Genomic DNA, 22,635 nt, shown 5'->3' with positions numbered 1-22,635 from the left:
AGATGAATTTATGTGCTTTGCAGCTTCTCTACAGAAATGTTACACCCCGTAGAGATGATAATGCAACACTGTGGAAAAGGGCACACAAAGAAAAGTGGGCTTAAAACTGAAGAGGGACTGAATTTCAAATGTCTCATCTACTTGCTTGAATGCGAGATCTGTGGTGCTGACAGCCAGAGTCCAAACCATCCAATGGAAGCAATATTATGCTGTCTTCAGCTTTCCAACAACTGTCTCTGTAGTTCAACATGGCATAAATAGTACTCTAAAGCAGCAGTGTTAGCGTGCAATGAATATTTGATGTGTTTAGTCAATGACAACGTGGCTCGGGGAAGCGAGGGGAGCATAGTTAATGGCAGCTCTTTAAAGAAGATGAGGTTTGACAGGAGAGAGCTGCGCATCCAAGGTATGAATCATCGCACCGAGAAGAAGCCAGAGAGACAGTCAGCTGCAGACTGGGGAAGGGGTCACAAGAAAAACAAATACCTTGACTTTATTCAGTTCTGCAAGCTTATACAAGGCACATAAATGAAATGCGTTGGCTGATGACTCAACTCGAAGCAAATCTTCTTATATATAAATCCTCAACGGCAGAAAATGTTGCACTCAACAAAATGCAATAATGAAAAACAACAACAATCTCACATTTACACCTTCTTTACATAATAATTTCTCCATCTAGTTTTCTTTTTTCTTTCTTTCACAATAATTTGTGCCACTTTTTGTGTGAAACAATCTCGATTCTCTCTGTGTGGAGGATTGAACCAACAGCAAATTTCCCAGATAACCCAAATCTTTATTGTGTTTTTATGCACACACTGAAATCTAACTCAATCTGGCGTTAGTGTCTGTTCAAAAACACTAACAGATATCTGACACGATCCATTAGAGGAGTAAGAGAGTAATGTCACGACTTATTCTTGGCTCATAACAGCACTGCTAGCAGACAGTGTGACCTAAATGCATGATTTATGTAGCTTGTGTACAAAAACTAAAACAATCTTTCAGTGTTTGATTGAGACACTAAAAACAACACTAAGACTTGTTGGTGTTTCCACAGCAGCTTGTCAGTGAGTGTATTTTACATGTGGACAGGGGTCAATGTCTCCGCTGTGTACACAGCAGGTGGGGGCCCATATTCATCCCCCTGGGTCAAAAACATCTTGACATCAGTAGTTTTCGGTGACGCAAGAGGGGATGTTGTTTTCTGACCCCCGTTAACAATCCCTGCTGCTAAAAATCATAGAGAAAGACTTCATTCACTGAAAGGTAACACAGACAAAAAAAACACTCCACTGGAAGAAATTAGTTGGAAAACATCTGCAATTCACATCCCTTAATTTACATCTAGCCCTCATTCCAATTGGGTTACCTGTGGCAGCGCTAACAAGCAGCAGTGCTGGATGTTGCAGTCACTTGAGGACACCTTTTCAGTTTTAAAGGTGTGTGTTGCAAATTGAATTTGTATCAGATGTACACATGCGGGACGTTCTGGAATCGATTACTGAGAGCTAGATGAGAAAATCAATACCACTCTAGATACCAGGAACAAGGTAGCAGAGTTTAATGCAAAGAAGAGCTCAACAAAGATCATTTGTAGCTTAATAAAAGTGATTATGAGTTGATAATTCTTGCTGAGATCCTCCATGAAGTTCCAGGTCCAAGCCAAGAAGTAGTCTGGTATATCAGCCCTGTAAAATGGTGACTTCTTATATTATTTACGGTTTGATTTTTGGGTGAATTTTTTTTTTAAAAAGCAAACAAACAAAAAACATCTAATCTGTTGTTTTGTTCCTATTGAACCTTGTATCACATTAAGCCACATTAAAAGTCACCTGAAGAGAATGAATTTGATCAGCAGTCAGTGCTTCTATATTTTGTGCTTCTATGTCCTACATATTCTTATATACATATAGTACAGTGTTGTGCATATATGCTCCCAGAAAAGACATAATCTTTCCCACTAATGGGAATAATCTTCACTCCTGTGTAAGCCGCAGTACCTCATCACACATAAAATGCACTCCCTCTGCAGTTGGGGAAAATATATTTTCTATCCAGATTTACACACTGTGTGTTTCTCCTGTGATATTTCACAGCTCATGTCTACGTGCAAACTCATCCTTTCCCCAAAGCAGGAGGAAAAGTAAGGCAAGACTCCCTCTGTGGTTTCCGCATTTCTAAGGAAAGTCACACAGTGATCAGTGACAATGTTGGATGCAAAAAGATACTCCAAACCCTTTAAAGTCATGATCCGTTTCATGAGCACTGATTTTGTGGAGGGTTATTTAGCTTCACTGACTATTTGCCCTGAAAAACGGAATAAAAAATTAGCCAGAAGCGCATACACTGATGATGTTTCACCACAGTCAAAGTTGATTTCCTCTAATTCAAAGATATGGAAAGACGATTGGATTTGATATCTAATAAATCTACTAATATACTTTTAATTTTTTACTCCACCGAGGAACGTGGTGGAGTTATGTGACGACTGGCATCCGTTTGTCCTTCTGTTAATCTGTATGTCTGTGTGCTACATTACTCAAAAACAGACTAACTAAGATTTGGATGAAATTTTCAGGGAAGGTCAAAAATGACACAAGGATCAAGTGATTAGATTTTGGCAGTGATGCGGCTTATAGTCTAGATCCATGGATTTGTTTAACAGTTCTGTATCATTGCGAGATAACAGCACTGTAACTATGACAAGTGAACACCATGTCAGCTGTCTGCTGACGATCACATGATTGTGATCCTACTGCAAATCCATCACTGCGGACTTATCGGGACTTATCTGTCGAAAATCTTAAAATGATTGAGCAGCCTTGGCGGAGTACTGTGTTCTCTGAGTGCTTTTCTTGTACTAGTATTTGACAGTTCTTATGTTTTATTAACTAAGCTTGAAAATGACCAGGATTTACTTTGACTGTCAATTTTTGGAAAACTTGATGAAACTTGAATCACCTTGAAATTCACTTCTGTGTCCTCTTGACTTTTTACACAAAGATCTGCTTTTCATTAAACTCAGAGACACAGCACATGCCTTTCGGATGTAGAAAAATGTGTTTAACCTCATCAAAATCATTATAATATGAAAACAATCTTTCATTTATGCCTTTTGTTCTTGAATTTGATTGTGTTTTTTTTAAATTCCTGTGAAGATTTCGGCCTTAAACTAAAGACTGTTATTGTTTTCTATACTTAATGAATGACTGCAGATGTAAAATTGATTGAACAGTCTCACTCAGAAAAGCACAAAGTGAACATTCAACAAGAGAGTCATTGTAGAACAACAAAACCATTGGAGCAGAATTCCCAGATCATTTGTCGGCGAATGGAGGAAAGTTGTCGTGTGGACGGTGTGCAGCCCAAAGTCCAGGACAAAGGCAGGGTTGTGACAGTTTCCAGTTGAGCAGCCAGTGAAATAAAGTGACTGTTTGTGCTCTCTACTGTAATAATTGCTGTGTTGGGGAGCAGAAAGGAGCTACACTTGACCCTGGACCGGCACATATTGTGGAGGAGGAGAGGGTATTTTTAGCACCTTGCCACTGTGAACAAACAGAAAATGGCTCAATATTTTTACCTCCTCTAGGGTTTTACAAAGCAGTTCAAAGATAAGTAAAACCTTGTTGTATCCTCTGCTGAACCTCTGCTGGTATTGATTCTTCTGTGCTGAATCTTTTTTTTTTTCCTCTACGTGGCAACGTCTCAGTGTGCGCTGAAGAGGAATTTACAGGCATGTTATCTGCCCTGCTGAGTGAGCCCGACATGAACATAACCGCCACTTTTCAAACTCAAATATGATCCCTCAACTTGACCAGCAGTGACCCCTTAAGTGCCCCATGCACATGGCCCTCTGTGCAGACAACACTCGAATGTGTAGGTTGATCATTAGTGGGTAATCATATACCGGTAAGCTACACTGAGCCTGACTGTGTGATTCATCTTAGAGCAAGACAGCACAAATGATGTGTTTCCATCATCGCAACTCACTGACTTCTCTCAGGCAAGCATGACTTATCTGCATCCTCAGAGATAATTCCTGTCATGACCTCTGGGAGTATGAAGCAACATATTCCAGTCCATCTCCAGCACATAAGCTCTGACTTTATGTAATGGGCGGACTGATTTTCTTTAGAATGCTATTGACCAGAGACCCTGAGGTGTTAGGTTAATTGTCCACATGTGGGAGGCAGCGCTGAAATGCCGCTGGTCCACATCTGTTCAGCTCAAATATCAAAGAACGTTGAAGCTGCACTCTCACTCCTATTCATTTTATATAATCAAGGTTGCTGAGAGTTGAATATATGTGACTTCGCTTTGAATGATTCGGGGAAAATAATTACTGCTTTTCTGACATATGCTGGGATTTAATAGAATTTTTTAGAGTGAAGCTTCACCTCAGTATCCACTGTGTAATAGATTTAAATCACCACAAGAGAAACACAACTGTCAGACAAGGAGGAAGGCATTCATTTGCAAAACCACTGACATGACACTTTCAACCCTGTGTCAGACGCGCTGCAAAACACATATTCTAAATTGCAGCCTTTTCAATGTGGGAATTGCTTTGCTATTTTCATTTGAACTCGACTACTGTTCAGCCCTAATGTGACTTCAAAGTACTGGAAATTTATTTTTGATGAATTGATTACTTTAAGAAATCTAAGATGAAAAATCTGAAAAAAAGAAAGTTTTTAATGAAGTATTAGAAAGCGAATGTCTTCTTTTAATAACAAATTTTAGATGAATAGAAGGAAATCAGTATTGAACCATGTCCAGTTCACCTCTTGGAAGCTCTCTTTCAGCAATTCTTTCATCTGTCTTCTTAGAAAATGCACATGAGGATGTTTTTTTGGTTTATTTTCCATATTCTGATACTAATATCAAATACAGCAACATCTTTAAGGAACTGAGTAATTTTATATGAATACAAAATACCAAATACAAAAACTAGAAAAACAGCAGTTCCATTTGCTTCATTGTAATAGTTTCGTAATTCTTTTCTCCAAAGTATTTTTTTCTAATTTTGTTCTCTGCTGTCTGAAAACTTCTACAGCAGTCTGTCTTTTTCTGTCTTCTGTGTCCTGCTGTTATCACAGACATGTCTGAACCAACCTCGATGCCTACGCTTTCCCATGTGTTCACCTCTTCTTCTTGGCATTTAGCTTGGAAATATTTCACATTTGTGGGAAAATTCTGTTTGTTGAAAAACGCTTATAAGCATAAATATATCCATCCATCCATCCATCCATCTATTATCTATACATCACATAATCCTCATTATGGTTGTGGGGGGACTGGAGTCTATCCCAGCTGACTTAGGCTGAAGGCAGGGGACACTTGGACAGCTCACCAGTCTATCACAGGGCTACATATAGAGACAAACAATCGCACTCACATTCACACCTACAGACAACTGAGAATCATCAATTAACCTCAGCATGTTTTTGGTCTGTGGGAGGAAGCCGGAGAACCCAGAGAAAACCCACGGATGCACAGGGAGAACATGCAAGCTCCATGCAGAATGATCCCAGGGAGGCAGAGACGTAAACCGGGATCTTCTGGCTGCAGGACGACAGTGCTAATCACTGAGTCACTGTACAGCATGCATGAATATATGACAAATATTAACATTTCAAATTGAAAATGAAATTTTAAAAAATACAGCTGAAGCTAGCCATAGGGTTTGCTGTTCTAAAACTGGATTTCTAGTGGTTAGTGTGTTTATAAATGTCAAGGGAATTTGTAATTATGTGTGGTTAGTAAATCTTTGGTTCTAACTGGCCTCCTGCAGGTTTGAAAGGCATGTTTTCCGATAAAAGCCAAAACAGAATAAATCATCAAATTTTCAACTTTGCATTAATCCCTGAGCATATCACGTATGAAATGTTGTTCCATTGCAAAAAAAAAGCAAATGTAAGCTTTAAAATGTGACATTTCATCAAAATCAATTTCTTCTAGCATGTCTTTTTTTACGTCCAACATGGTGAAATAGTTTTCCACAGTTGGTGTGCATGACAGTGAAAATACTGAATTCGAAGAGGTTTTTTAAAACATTGGTAACATGTGTTTGTTGCTTGGGAAAATTTTGTTTTCAGTTTTTGTAAAATAAATAATCAAAGAAACTCAGCTTCATTTATTAAAACGATTAATGGTAATATAAGTTTGTTGTACTGCACAGAATACATTTTTGAGTTGGAGTTCTCTACTTTTAGGCATATGTGCTGTTTCCATAAAGGTGCAGGATTTTATATTGCAGTGAAAAATGAGCCCACAGCAACTGAGAATGTGACAGGAGCAAAGAAAGGAAAACAAAACCCTTAAGCTGTTCAGTATTTAGAAGGCTGAAAGGTTCCAGTTTATGTGTGAGCAGACTCTTAATAGCCACACAGGGACTTACCCAGACGGGAGCCAACATTTTGCATTTTCCTTGTTAGTATCATTTGTGATTTCAGTACTCTGTATGCTACACCATGTCGTGATTGTAATTACAGGGTTCTGTTGTTACAAGACAACCTGTTGCTATGTTGCTGGTGTGCTGAGTTGTCACAATCTAGTTAAACAAAATAACCACAACGAGACCTGTGAAAGAGAAAGAGCTGTGCTGAAAGGTTTTAACATAACAAAACAAAAAAAAATTACATTTAAGTAGGCCTGGGGCCTGTTTCACGAAGCAGGTTCACTGAAAACTCTGAGATTCTTAACCCTGAAATGAGGGAAACTCAGAGTTTTCCGTTTCACGAAGCGAGGTAACTTAACCTTGAGACAGAGGGGTAACTCTAGCCTGTTTCACAAAGAGGGGTAACTTAAACTCTTGGTCAGTTACCGCAGTAACAGACTCTATGAGTTGAACCTGGTCGGCAGCAGGTTTATCTGAGAAAACCTCGAGTTTCTTTCCGTCTCCGCCCTCTTTCAGCCACACACGCTGTTTCATTTCCTCATTCATTCAGTCAGTAAGCGAGCGAGTTTTGGCGTAGAACAGCTTTTATTAACGATCCAGTGGATAAAGGAGCAGCATTACTGCACAGATAATTAAATATTCATCGGTAGATTGTTATCAGACCGAGCATAAATGTTCTCGCATTTCCGGACAATTATCGGTTTGAGCGGTACCGTTTCGTAATCGTTTCAAGTCCATAATCTACATAAACAACCTAATCCGTCCTTACATTTACATTACCAACCAGTCATGCTCTCACATCCAGCAGGTATTGTGTGTTGCGCTGCGGTTCTTTGCAAATGAAAGTTTTTATATGATGTCGGAGATGCAGAGTACTACAGTAAGACAACTGTATGCAGGACAGTCAGAAAAGTTTTCCTGGTCCTGAAACGACTTTTACTCATCATTGTGGACATAAACCTGTCAGAACATCAAGAGGAATTCCACAGGATTGCAGGTGAATGATGTAGAGATCTGTTAAATTCATTTTAAATCATATTCTGTTAATGACATTGTGCTGCAACCTCAGACTGGGAATAGTCATTTTAATTTCTTTTAGGATTTCCCAGTGTGATTGGATGCATAGATGCACATACTTCCCCATCACAGCTTCCTCACATCATGAACAGGAAGTCCATTCACAACATAAATGTGCAGGTAGGCTACAGGTAGACTGACTACTGTTTCTAAATGTTAAAGACTGCATCATACTTCAACATCTGTCATTCTCTGCACTGTCCAGATCATATGTGATGCTGCATACATCATTTCTAATGTGGAGGCCACGTGGTCTGGGTCTGTTCATGACTCCAGGATTTATGGAGAGTCTAACCTGAGCAACAGACTGCAGCATGGTCAGCAGCCTAAAGATTTTCACAATAGAATTCTCTTGTCTCCCTCCTTTAATATGCTCTGATGTATTCACTATACATTACAGGAGAGCTTGATGGCCTTCTGCTGGGTGACAGGGGTTACCATGCCAACCCAGGCTGATGACCTCATACCCTGACCCTGAACCAGGCCCCCAACAGAATTTCAACCGGACTCACTGCAGAACCAGAGCCCGGGTGGAGATGACCATAGGCCTGCTGAAAGCCCGTTTCCAGAGCCTACGTCTCCTCATGGTGACCCCTGAGAGGGCCTGTGATATTACTGTGGCATGTGCTGTTCTTCATAATATTACCACTATTAGAGGAGAGCAACACCCTGCCCTACAAACTGAAGACCCAGATGATGACTCCATCCACCTGCAGCTATCCAGGACAGCAGAGCAGTCAGAGACACCATATGCCATAATCACTTTAGAGTTTAAGTCACCATCATCACCACCACAGCAAATAAAGACATGATACACATTTCATTTGGTCTTCTTTATTTCCTACAAATAAAAGATAGTTCAGTTAATGTTCCAATAGTTAACATAATTCACCTGTGACCATCACCCACCTCTAACTTGTGCTCCAGTCTTGCAATTTCCATATCTGCCCTCCTAATCTGTTTTTTTTTTATTTTTCTCAGCAAATGCAGTGTGTAAATCTGTTTTACTGATAACTGGGAATACATAGAGGACATTAACTTATACAGTTGCGCATGAATTCCACAGAATGAAGCTCTGGTGTTTCCTGAACATCCATCTCACTGTGTCAGTCTGTGCAGTGGAAGTTGAGGAACCATCCTGCTGCTGTCCAGCCATGCTCTGTTAAAAGGATGAGAATGTGCAACACTTCAGCGTAGGCTAAATGTCACACTCTATATTCCACCTAAAATGTGAATGGGAAGAGAACTATCAGGAACATACCTCTGTATAAAACTTAAACTACCATTTGGATGAATCTTTGGAGTATTGCCTACTTACAGTTACAAGGTCTTTTGCGGTGTGAAGGGGCCAAAAGACAAAAAAGAGAACTAAATAATCATATGTACACACACACACACACACACACATATATATATATATATATATATATATATGCATCCATGACCTTTTATACCACCGTTTTACAGGCATCTGCTTTCTTTCTGTTGGCTGAGCAGAAGTCTATGTTAGTTTAAATAGGCTTAATTATTTAACAGGACATGATATGGATGCAGACATTTAGGCTATGTGTGGATAAAACAACTGCACAGTCAAACAGCCACTTAATATTTAGGCTACTTTACAATGTAAAACATGATCAACATGAAGTACCTCCATGAGATAATGCCGAGGTCTGACCCGTTTGAACAATGTTTTTATATTTCATCTTAAGCTTCTCCCCCGTGTGCTTCTCCCCAGCGGGATTCCACCTAAATGAAATAACTTACTAGGCTGCCATTCAGACAGTTATTCCCTGTAATATTATTACGATTACAAAGGACTACATTTAAACTTACGCATTGATCCGGGCAGCAGTGTGCTCTCTCTCTTTTGCAGCTGCAGCGGTGTTGCACTTCTTTCTAAAAACGTGTTCAAACTCGCCATATGAGCGCGTTAAAAACTTCCAGTTCAAAAACGCAGCCTTTCGCTTCCCCGTTTCCATGGTGACTCGTCGAATCGGGGTTCAATTGATGCTGTCTTTTCAGAGTTGCGGTGCACGTGCGTAACTCCGGGTCAACCTACTCCGAGTAAATTAACCCAACTCATATCAGCCGTTGTGAAACCGAAAACTCAGAGTTTTCTATCTCAGAGTAGATCAACTCAGAGTTGCGGAAGAAACTCAGAGTTTCTTGAACCTGCTTCGTGAAACAGGCCCCTGATGGATTATTGATAATCAATGTCACTTATGACCAAAATTTGGAATAGATGTGTGTGGAGTAAAAATGTAAAGTTCTTAAAAAATAATATTAAACTCCAACACAAAACTTCACTGAATTCATTTGTCTATTTATGTTTTACATACTTTTAAATTACAGCTTTTTTAAATGTTTATCCTTCAGTGTTGATTTGATATTTTAAAAAAAGATGTTTCCGTAGAAATGCATTCTCTCTAAACACTGTTCTACAGTGAATAAACGCCTTTAAAAGGTTATTGATTTGAAAAGATCATTGTGAATGCCCTCAATGTTGACGGTGATTAGGTATTGATTTAAAATAATGGATAAATCAATCTAACATCAGACACTCGGCTTTAAACCTCGTACCCTTGGGAGCTTTTAATCCTCCCTGTGGAACTGACTGAGTGAAGACAGGAAGGGTATGATTTAAGCGTTTAAGTCTCTGGTTGATGTCCAAACGGAATGTTGCGAGTCTTCGTGCTGCGATGTTGAAATAGCAAAGCTCTTAGAAAACCAGGAATGAAATGATGTATAGGGTTCTTGACATTGCATCTTCTGGTTTTGCTTTATCTACTAAACTATAATAGGTTTCGTATGTGCAGTTTGCGAGAAAGTGGAAAAATGAATGACGCAATGACTTCTGACTGTGGCACACTCACTAAAGCACAATGTAAAACTAATTATAAAACCGCCTCTAAGCTTTGTTTGTTGACAACAGCTACAGCACTGATCGCTTTTGGCCGACGCTGCAGAAACAAGTCAGCCTGCTCACCAGGAGGGGACTCCTCTGGCACATCAGATTGATCAATCAAGATGTTGTCCCTGCAGAACAGCACAGCATCAAAACACTATTTGCATTTGTTCACAGGGGCAGGAAGGTACGACGCTGGCAGCCACCCAGAGACCAGTGAGTGATGGAATGTGCTGCATTTCATATCTGATTCGTGGTCTTGGTCCTGAGAACAGAACATGGAGGAAATGGCAATAGACACCAGAGAGAACATTAGGACACGGCTCATATGGGCACAGGGGGAAATGGTTTCCAGCCAAGACATTAAGTGTTCACATGTTGGCAAAGAAACAAGAACACAATCTGCTGAACTGTGGCTGAATGGAGAACAAATAAATACACACTACTGTTCGAAAGTTTGGAGTCACTTAGAAATGTTCTTATTTTTTGAAAGAAAAACAGATTTTTCTCAATGAAGATAACATTAAATTAATCAGAAATACAGTCTAGACATTGTTAATGTGGTAAAAGACTATTCTAGCTGGAAATGTATGATTTTTAATGGAACATCTACATAGAGGTACAGAGGAACATTTCCAGCAACCATTACTCCTGTGTTCTAATGCTACATTGTGTTAGCTAATGGTGTTGAAATGCTCATTGATGATCAGAAAACCCTTGTGCAATTATGTTAGCACATGAATAAAACTGTGAGTTTTCATGGAAAACATGAAATTGTCTGGGTGACCCAAACTGTTCAATGATAGTCGAAGACAATACTTGGACTACTGCTCACCTGCATTTGTTCTCAAACTGCACAGAAAATTGCTGATCTTTACTCTCTCCGTTCATAAGATCATTTGTTGCTTTCTGTCCCATATTCCCATACTGAATTGTGTACAAACAGTGTGGGACCTTCACGCTCGTCCGTAGCGACCTGAAACTCGGCCGGACGACTCGTCATTACAATATCTACATTCTTGCTCGTCCGCCCGGACGACCGCCGCTCAGAAAGACATATTAAATGATTTCTTACCAATTTAAAACAACGAATAACTTCTCGGTTCTCAACCTGCAGGAGGCTGCCATCTTGTGTCATTGCGCATCGCTTTCGCGCAGGTTTCAGTTTCCGGTTGGGGTTCGTGTGGATGTTGCGCAATGTCGATTCCGACTCTAATCATTTAGTTATATTTATTGCTTCGGTTCCCAACTTTCCTTAGGGGTCTCGCTTCGATCATTGAATGACAGTACAGAGGGGGCTATAATGGATAATGAAGAGTTTCATTTCCGATTTTTCTTATTATTCGATGTTTGGAGGTTCGATTCCCACATCTCCACACAGGTCTCAGTGGGTTTTGTTATCAAGGAATATTCTCAGACTAGAGACTATTTAATGATAATATGAAGATATTAGTATTGGATATGAAGATATATAGACTTGGTATGATGATGATAATATTATAATATCTCATATTTGCTTATCAGAGATAAGTTTATTTCAATGTTAGATAGATGATACTAGTAATAATGTACATAGTTGTTATGTTAAAAATTATCTCAGGATGATGATCTCAGGATGATGATCTCAGTGCTACTGGAAGACTTGATGCTACATTTAAATTTTCAATGTTATTTCTGTAGAGTTGCCATATTAAAAGTGATCATTATGATCTCAGGATGATGATCTAAGTCTTACTGGAGTGTAGTATTAAAGTTACACAAGATATAATTAAAGATTTTTTAAAAAGTGACTTTTTAATCAATTTTATTTTTTGCTTCAACTAAAAAAAAAACGCCGCGAATTACGGACGACCAGAAATTTGTACGGACTACCAAAAATTTGGATTTGGCAGGAGTTGGTCGTCCGTAATTTGCTGTACGGACGACCAAGGATTTTGACGAAGGTCCCACACTGTACTAAGGCTTTCGTTTACTCTGCACCTTTTCAACGAATATGTTACAGAAACACGGGAAACTGACTGAGTTAATCTCAATGAGCGTTTTTAAATCCAAACTGTGAGTTTTTGAGGCAGACTCCACAACATGCACTTTTTATAATTGTTTTTTCTGTTTTAATTATGTTTTAACTGTGTAATTTTGTAACTGTGTTTTGTATTTGATGCTGTCTATGTTGGCTAGGACTCCCTTGAAAAAGAGGTTGTTAATCTAAATGAGATTTCTGGTGGTTTTATACATATATATATATATATATATACATATATATATATATATATATATACATGAAGACACAACAACAGGCAGTTCTGTGCATGTCTTTATTGCTCTAATAAAGCAAAAAAGTAATTGCATTTTCCTCCAGAGGTAAAGAGCTTGTGCCAATAAAAGAACTGACAGTTGTTCTGCTGTTGTAACACTGTTAGGTGTACTTGGGGAGATTTAATAAACTCATAACTTATCAGTTTAACCCAGCATGAGCATGAAAGTAGGACAGCGAAATCTGCCATCAAACTGTAGCTCGAAGCAACATGGAAGTCGATGTATATTCAATTAGCAGTAGATGTTTCCTGTTGCTAACAGGAAGGGATTGGTCCTAATTTCTCCCATTCAGCTGTTTATATAAACATTGTGCATCTGCACATACACAGTAAGAGAGAGTGCACATATTTTACGCTGATGTCCACGCTGCACATGGGTGGAATTTTTTTAATGTCAGTTCGGAGATGATTTAGTGTCCAAATAAATCATGTATTTTTTTTTGTTGTTGTTTGTGCTTTTGAAACAAGGTTGGATTAACCAACTTTTAAATGTATTTTAAGTCAACACAATGTAAAAATGTTACTTACACTACCGTTCTGGGTCACACAGACAATTTCAAGTTTTCCATGAAAACACACACTTTTGTTCATGTGCTAACATAACTGCACAAAGGTTTTCTAGTCATCACTTAGCCTTTCAACACGATGAGCTAACACATAGACCGTAAGAACAGAGGAGTGATGGTTGCTGGAAATGTTCCTCTGTACCCCTATGTAGATATTTCATTAAAAAACAGTTGTTTCCAGCTAGAATAGTCATTTATCACATTAACAATGTCTAGACTGGATTTTCTGATTAATTTAATGTTATCTTCATTGAAAAAAGATGATTTTCTTTCAAAAATAAGGATATTTCTACGTGATACCAAACTTTTGAACAGTAGTGTTGGTTGTTGGTCTCAGCTTTACTTGATTTTACTCGAGTCAAGATTTTTTTTAAAAAACTGCATCAAAAATATTTGAAAATATACCGTAATAGCTGATTTTTGTCCACCCAACACAAACAATGAAGTTTAAAAGTCATAGAAAATGTAGAAAAATCAAATATGAGAGTTTTTTTTTTAACCCTTTAAGCTTCAGTCAATTCCAGCCGTTTTCAGTACAAAAAAATCGCTAATATTCTATTTTTAAATAAAAAAAATTACGAAAAATACGGGGAATATTGGACGCGCATCGGGAGGTGCATTTGTTGAAAACGACCGATTCGGGGATTTTATACCGACTTCAGGACATGTTTTGGACAAAATAGTTTACTGGCTTGTGTCATCTGGATGTAAAAGGTTGGATTATGGCCGTTTTTTGTGGAATCTTTTTTTTGTGTGTAATAATAAACCCGGAAATGTGAGTCGCGCTGTGTGCGTTGAAGCCGTGTATAGAGAACGGATGGATGAATATTTGTTTTTGTCGGACAAATGTGTTTTTTTCACCCGCTGTGGTAATCGCATCTGAAAGTGGTTTATACCGGCGGATTCATGAGAATCTAAGCTTTCCATTGGCGTATAGTGTTTGTATAATCGCGTTTGCACCCGTCGGACATTCTTGAAATTCCTATGCAAATTAGTAGGTGTACCGCCGGCGGTACACTGAAGCTTAAAGGGTTCAAAGTCACTCAGACTACCCAATGAGGAACAATAGAATTTCTTAATTCCCTGTATGATGCAGAGATCCATGTGATGCCTTTCATGCCTGCATTTCTCTTTTCTTGAGAAACTGTCTTGTGGATGGCGACAGTACAACATTTCACACAGCTGGCTCACCTGGGCATTGTTGTGTTTGTTCAAGTACACATCAGTATGTGCAGTATGTGTGTGGTTGTGGGCGAGGTGTTAAAGGCTGGAGGGCACATGGAGTTAAGCGAAGCCCAGTGGCGGCTTCTGTCCATCCATCCATTCTCTATACACCACTTTATCCTCACTAGGGTCGCGGGGGGGGTGCTGGAGCCTATCCCAGCTGACTCGGGCGAAGGCAGGGGACACCCTGGACAGGTCGCCAGTCTGTCACAGGGCTACATATACAGACAATCACACTCACATTCACACCTACGGGCAATTTAGAGTAATCAATTAACCTCAGCATGTTTTTGGACTGTGGGAGGAAGCCGGAGTGCCCGGAGAAAACCCACGCATGCACAGGGAGAACATACAAACTCCATGCAGAAAGATCCCAGGCTCAGCCTGGGATTTGAACCGGGGATCTTCTTGCTGCAAGGCGAAAGTGCTAACCACTAAGCCACTGTGCAGCCCAGCAGCGGCTTCTAGACAGACCCTTATCACCTCTCTGTTACAATCCACAGTGACAGCTCTTTGTAGTAGAAGTTATTCTTAGCCCCTCTGGGTCCATTGCAGGGGTCCGAATGAATTGGAGCCTGTATAGCCACACAGAACACCCACGGTAACCCAATGGGGGCTGACGCCTACACACACAACTGTCAATCTCGCCTCATCTCTTTAGATATGTCTCTTTTTGTTTGTTTACTCACTCTGTCTCTCTGTTGTTCATTCTCCATCATTAGGTCTCTTCTCTCTGGCTTTTCTCTTTCTATTGTCTGCACAACAACCAAAGAAAACAGATGAGCAGCGAGACGTAAGCCGCTGTGTGCCTCTCTTCTCATGCGCTTCTCTTGCACAGTCAGAAAACCACAAAAAAGGCAGAGAAACATAAGTCCGTCCTCTCTCTTCTTTTATCAAACGTTATAGCTGCAAGCAAAAAAATTGGTGTTGGAGGCTAAATGACTTTACTGTCATTAAATATGACGCAAGTAAATACTGTCAGTGAGCTCTAACCACCTGTTATTACTCATTTCTGTGACAGCTTAGGTAACTACAGGCCACAAATCCGATGGAGCACACATCCATAACCCAGCGCTAATTCTCTACAGCAGTTTGCAATGTGACACACGACATGAAAAGAATAAGAAAATCCCACTTCCTAACACAAAAGAACAATTCACAAGTAAGATCACAATGCATGAAAGAGAGGACTGGAGTCATTTGAGTGTCAGCACAACTATGAGCAAAAACAGATTCACCATCTCCGTTTACTGGCTTTCACATTTTGGCCCCTGGAATCCAGATCACAGTCACTCTCATTGAGCCGTGTTACATGAATATTAAGGTCAACCATACAGTATATGTAGCCTGTTAACAAGTGCACCCTCCAAGCCCCGTATTATCATTCTGCATTTTTTCCCATACACATAATGGCCCTCGTGACCGCAAATAGTCCCCCGCTGACTGTGGCAGCACTTAGAGAGCAACAAATTGCTTTATGCACTGCAAAATTTTGCTAAAGCTTATTCTGTATGCATTGAAGCATCTGTACCGCCCACTAATGTTTGCAAATAACCACTAAGGACAACATGAATGCGTGCACTCCATGCACTCATTCATGGAGTGCAGCTCGATGCAGAGGCATTATGCTTCACAGGGGAGTGTGCATCTTGGATCACTGCAGCAGACGTGGTAGTAATGAATATGGATGGTTAAGTGTGAGAGCTGTTTACTTAACAATAGGCACATTTAGAAGCCACACTATGTTCAGTGTAAGACAAGGCAGCACAGGGGACTGGGGGGCCCATATGCTGTTCTCTCGCTTGCGTGTTGCCGCTCAAGTGGGTCAAATTAGGATCCAAATCACTCCTGGACAATAAACTCCCCCAGGGATTAATTTTTTATATATTCTAGCGTGTGTTTCTTCTGGCTGGTACATAATTAGATACATGTCCTAATGTGCAGAGAAGGCAGCTCATTTATAAAATATCTAAATCACTATCAAACAAATGGAAACTCAAACATGTCATGTTAATCATTTATTTGCCATCTTCATGTGCATGGGCACATCTTAGTCCCAGTTTTCTTTTGTTTTGTTTTTCTGGCTTGAAAATAACTAGCAATTCTGCACTAGACATGCAATTATTGGCACAAATTAATGTCGAAATTAGTTCTTCCCAACAGTGTCTGTCTGTCTGTGTGTGTGTCCGTTGGTTTTGGTTCCACTATGCTGAACTTTGCAATCTGTTACTTTGGTTTGAAGGGCAACTGAACTTAATATTCAATTATTTATCTTATACCAGGTTTGCACTGACTGAACTGATGGGGTCTGCAAAAGTACTAGAACACTTATACCACAGTGTACACAGTAACAGAAACAGAGTACCACAGGATGCAATGCAACAATGCCACAATTGCATCAAATTCAGTGTCAAAAAAGAAAAAAATGACTAAAATATATTATAGGGTATGCTTTGTTATTTTGTTATATTGAAATTATAAAAGCAGAAAGTGGAAGAAGATCGTTTCTGGAGTTTTAAAATAATAAAACTTTTCTTTTATTCAGCATTAGCAGCTCTTTTAAATAAATAAATAGCATTTAATCATAAGAAACTGTGTTGTTGTTCTTCACTGGAGACTGTGCGTGACATAATAATTGCAAAATAATGCAATGAAGAGATATTTCGTGGTATCAAGCGTTGTCTTTTGCGCACATCCACTTAACTGCTGTGGGTTTAACACTCCGGGCAACAGTCCAGGATTCCTGATAAAGGATGGCTGAGATAACATGGCATTTGGTCGGGAGCGATAAATGACACCAACTCCACTTGCTGGAATTCAAAAATCCTTTCCAGAAATTCAACTGTCCCACATCAGACGAAAAACTGCAAGTTCTACAATGACCGATTTGTGCGCCAGGCTCACAGCGAGTTTGTAAACTACGATGTAAACCACACATCGACTAAACATAATCGCACTGCAAAACAGTTACACTCACATTTACGCACAGATCTCAACAGTGTGTACTAAAACAAACGATGACAGTCAGCTCACTTGAAGCACTAGTGGAAATATAATGAACAAAACAGTGCAAAACAAATTACCGTTGACAGCCCGGGGTTCCGCTGATTTCACGTCCTTCAGCGCTGCTCATCATCTGAGCAACATTACTCCCTCAAGTGGCTCCGTGTAATCCAACTTTCTCAGTAAATTACCTCCGCAAGAAGTTCTCAGTCCCGTCAGCGGGCTGCAAAGAAGAACTGACTGCAAAATAAAACTTCTTAAAGAGGAATAAAACCAAAAAAAAAAACACTACACGAGTTTTTCTGTGCGTGCGTACATGGCACCGGTGGCTGTGTGAGCGCGAGGCGCACCGCTGCTTATTGCGGTCCTTGTACCCGTGTGACGTCACAGCACGGGAGAAGGGGGGCGGAGGTGGGCTTAAATAAATACGGGTCAAGGATAGACAGTGTCTGTGAGTGGTTTCATTTATCAAACTGAAAGATCTGCGACCAGTGTGGTCTGACAAAAGCTTTATTATTTATTGTAGGTTTGTCTTCTTTTTGGCATTTTTGTTTATTTTGCCCTTTTTCACCTGTCTGCTCATATTTTATGTCCTCTGATACTAAGGCCTCCTTGTCTGTCTGAGTAGCTTTACTGGTCCAGAACATAAACTATGTACCAAAGTGGACAAATCATCTGTGGGATTACTTGAAGGTTTCCTGAACAACAGTTTTGAAAAGCAAAGTAGCGGGCGACACATCTCTACTTTTAAGATTAAGCTTCAAACTTTCCTATTTCATAAAGCTTATAGTTATGTTATAGTGTCACTCCTTCCTCTCTCCCTCCTTAATTCTGCCCTTCCCTGTTCTCACTCTCTCGCTCGCTCCACTGTGTCGCTGTCTGCAGCGGCTGGACTGATGAGCAATCAGCTCATCCGCAGAACTCCGGGCAGCTGCGGTGCAGCACACCTGTCTCATCTTCTCTTCCATATAAGCCAGCTCCTCACTCCACTCCCTGCCAGATTATTGCTTCACTCTTCTGCTGACCGCACTCTCCGGAGCTGCCTTGCCTTCGGTGCAATCCCTGCCCCACCTGCAAGACTCCAACACCCATCCCTAGAGGATCTGCTCCCACCTGGCCATTTCCTGGACTGCCACTGCTGCTCCATGTCACTCACCTACTCCAGTGGTGAGCACCCTTGGGCCACCAGTCCCCAGGAGCCTGTCCACTCCCCCCCGCCCAGCCTGGTAGCAAGTGTGTGTTAGTTTTCTCCTGTTAGCTTGCCTTTGTTTAAATCCTGACTGTTTATTTTAGAGTAGTTAGTTTTGTTAGAATTCCCTCCTGGTTTCACACATTGATTTGGTTATTTCACACCGTTAATAAATCCTTGTTTAACTTCTCTGGTCCCTGCCGTGCCTGCGTACTCTCGGCTTGGGTTCAAACTCACCCCTCCCTGACATATAGATAGGATTCTCAGGACCGCCTGAGTTTTCCCCCGAGGGCTTGTGTCTTGTGCTTGTTCTCTCCACGGATGTCTCTGGATCTACACGTCTCTGATCTCCGTCTCTCACCACCTGCTGCCCTCTTATCCCCACCCCAGCACCTCCTGCCATTCCTACCCCAACACCTCCTGCTATCCCCACACCTCTTATCCTCACTCTCACCCGACCAGTCGAGACAGATGGCCGCCTTCCCTGACCCTGGATCTGTCAGAGGTTTTCTCTTGAGGAATTAAAAAAACATCTTTGGATTGCTGGGTTTTCTGTTAATAATTAATAAGGTCTGTACCTTTAATATGCTAGGCGCTGTGATATGACGTGTTGTGAATCTGCACTATATAAATAAAATTTAATTAACTTTTTTTGTTGTTGTTGTTGGCTACTAGGGATAGACTGATTATTGACCTGACCGATGATTGTGACCAGTATCTTTATTTATATTGGTGTAACCCTACCTCCAACGCCTGGTAGCGGCAACCTTTCCCTTTCCCCTTCCCTTCTGTCTCTTCCTTCTCGTTAGGCGAGTGTGGTGTGGATGCATGGAGTGCAGACAGGTGCTGTCAGTCGGATAATCACCCGAGGAGACACATCTGTGACAGGGAGTGGTCCACCTGAAGCTACTCTCCTCGTCCATAGAAGCCAGATGCAGATCACTACACGAAACTGGACTGTTGAACAAGAAGCCTAGTTATGCAGGACCAGTTCACTGCTATCACATTACCTTTTAACATATATTAATTATCTGTGTTTCTTGATTACCAATCATTGACATTGGTCCTAAAAATGTGTGTGTATATATATCAGTCCATCCCTATCGGCTACAGCTGCGGTTGTCACCATGTTGGCAGTGCCTTACTTCACCTAAAGGCCAGTTCATGCTTTTCATGCTTGTGTGTACAGACTGATGCAGATCAATGTTGCAGAATGTTTCAGTAAGAATGTATCATTCTGCAACTCGCTGCCCCTCATATCGAACACAGGACTGGAAATATCTGAAAGCAATTGGCTACAAATTGGTCTGTAGCAGTGGGAAGATTTGTAGCGATAACAAGAGCTTCCTACTGTGTTTGGGCACCGTCGATGGAGAGCATGCACAGATCAAAGCACCTCCACAGTCTGGCAGCAACTACTTCATTTTCAACTTTTTAAGGCTGAATTGTAGAGGTGTGGGTGACGGAATCCCTGCTGTCACAGCCTCTTTTCATAACAGGCAGTTTTGTGCAGCATTTGTTTATCTGGCATATGTATAGTCCTCTTGCTGGCAGCACAGACACATACTCCTGCAGACACATGGATAAAAACAGCATGAATTAGATTTTACTCCCACGAATTCAAAGCTGTGCAAAGAGATGGATTGTTGCACATCATGGACCACAGAATGTCCGGTGACCCGCCTGTCACTTAAAACAGTCACAACCTGAACTGTGCAAAACTTTAAGCCTGAACACAACATATACAGGAGAATTGTATAAATAGAAATTAGCTATTAAGACCAAAACATTTTTTGTACCGGGCCTCAAGTAGCCATTTGAGGAACGGCAGTCTTCTGAGTCTCCAACGTTGCCGTTTGGTCTGCAGGCTTTATTGCATTAAAAGCAGCAGTCCGTAACTTTTGTCTCCCTTCTGGGACACAAAATGTAATTTCACTTACACTGTCAACATGAGCTTCCTCTGAATAGCGAGTTTTGTTTTTAATCTGTGGCATCAGAAGTTTTTCTGAAATGTTCCCTCATTTTTTCCATCTGTCCAAGTTGCTGTAGCCTACTTGGTCTCATTGCTTCCCGCCTCAGTTCTGCAAAACACTTCATTTATATGTAAAAGTCCCACACTCTAGCTTTAAAGTTCCTCGCATGAGTCATCGCCACTGCCAATTCATTTCCTTTTTCTCATCAATGAATAATAAGGCTAAATAATTTGGTGAATTCATGAAGACTTGGAAAACATTGCAGTTAGCATCATGTTAAGAAAAGGTTGGGTAGGAGAATAAAGATATTTAGTGGTTAGTGATGTAATTAACAAAGAAGACAATACTGCAAAGGAAAATCAAGGCCAGTGAGTGTTGCTGAATGAGTGAAACAAATAATAATCCAATGATAATTCACAAGAGGGCTAGCAGCTTTCAAATTTGCTAAATATACTGCAAAAGAAAAGTAAAAACAACTCCCCAATCAAACCGCAACACAAAGCCAATAGCACCCCTGCTTCCAGTGTACCTAAAAGAAATACTCCTAATTTAATACCAAGCCTGGCTCAGTCTCCAGTCAAATGAGCGCCTCATTACACAAATTACAGAGCTGCAAGTATCCGCTGGTAAGTGGAGCACAGACAACAAGGACCCACCAGTGAGCAGATGGAGGAAAAACAACGCTTCTAGCTGCAAGTGTTGCAGAATCATAAAGAACGGACAAGATAAGAATTACCAGGTGTACTGACTGCTACAGAAAAAAATACATTATCCTTTGAGAAGATGGCATCGTCACTGGCTATTTCAAAAGACATCGTTTACACTGTAAAAAAAAAAAATGACGGTAAAATTTCGGCGGCTGGTTGTCAGAATGCTTCCGTAGAATTATGGTGAAACATTTTCTGCATTTACGGTAAAGAAATAAATTGATGCTCTTGGTTTTAAAAAATAGTTTCATATTTTGCTGTAAAAAAAAGTTTTAAGCTTTAGAAATTTTTATTTTACTTGAAAATCTACATGGAACTACCAAATAAAGTTTGTATGACCTTTTATAAATATTACAGCTTTTTTTTAAATCAGCACAACAGTTAGTGTATTTAACATTTACTATGTGTATTTTTAGCAATGACATATATAGCTGTCATAAATATTGAAGCATATGTCTGTTATTAATACAAAAGTACATTAATTTGACTGGTACAAACTGGATTATTTTACGTGAAATGCAAAAATTGTCATGTTGCTTGTTACAGATATTACGGCATGTTTCCAATATCAGCACAACTCAGATTTTTTTTTGTCTGTTTGAAAAATAAATGCAAAAATTAGAGTATTGATGTTATACAAATTATGGCATTTTCCAATTAAAGAACTGTGCAAGAGAAGGGAAATGTATTCTTTCAAGAGAAAACATTTTAAAATACAGTTTTCTCCTGATGAACTTATTTGTGGTGATTCAGTTTCATAAAAACAGCATCAAACAGTTCCAGAGTTTACAGATTTTTACCGTCATGGTTTGACAGTTTTTCACCTTAAAATTTCTGAACATTTTTTGCAGTGTATTTAGAATTTGTGAATTCAGAGGAATGAGGATTTCCCTGATCTAAGTGTGTGAATCCCTTCATGAAGCTGATATCGATGGTACATCTGTGATATTACTTCCCTGATATATTGGTTTGTGGAAACCAATATAAATGTATATGTGGCAGTTATGTGAAGGTGTAGAGACAAGCCTGCCAGGCACTGCTGTGTGTTCCCATGTTGGTTGTGTTGGGTGTTTTTTTTTAATATATTGCTATAATATTTGTGTGTTTTGGGGAGGCTGAGGTCTTCAGACTTCACTCCAATTTCATACACAGTTTTTTGGCGGAGTGAACTTTGTCCTGCCCCCGCTGGACACTTCATATCTCCAATGTGCTCTCAGCTGTTGTTTCGCAAAACCATTTTACGTCTTTACCCTTGGCAAGGCTGTCTCAT

General features: G+C 40.1%; 1 protein-coding gene across 1 annotated transcript in view; it reads right to left on the bottom strand.

The window, feature by feature from the left end:
* gcgra (glucagon receptor a) overlaps nucleotides 1-17,836 on the bottom strand; it is a 51,366-nt gene extending 33,530 nt beyond the window's left edge. Inside the window, exon 1 of the mRNA XM_051941542.1 lies at nucleotides 17,577-17,836. The gene's annotated coding sequence lies outside the window, so the exon portion shown is untranslated. The remainder of the gene's footprint in view (nucleotides 1-17,576) is intronic.
* Nucleotides 17,837-22,635: the final 4,799 nt, after the last annotated feature.

The sequence above is a fragment of the Acanthochromis polyacanthus genome, chromosome 21 (genome assembly GCF_021347895.1).
Source record: "Acanthochromis polyacanthus isolate Apoly-LR-REF ecotype Palm Island chromosome 21, KAUST_Apoly_ChrSc, whole genome shotgun sequence".
In the NCBI taxonomy this organism is placed as follows: domain Eukaryota; kingdom Metazoa; phylum Chordata; class Actinopteri; family Pomacentridae; genus Acanthochromis; species Acanthochromis polyacanthus.
Note: the sequence above shows the minus strand (reverse complement) of the source record. Positions and strands in the feature narration are given on the sequence as shown.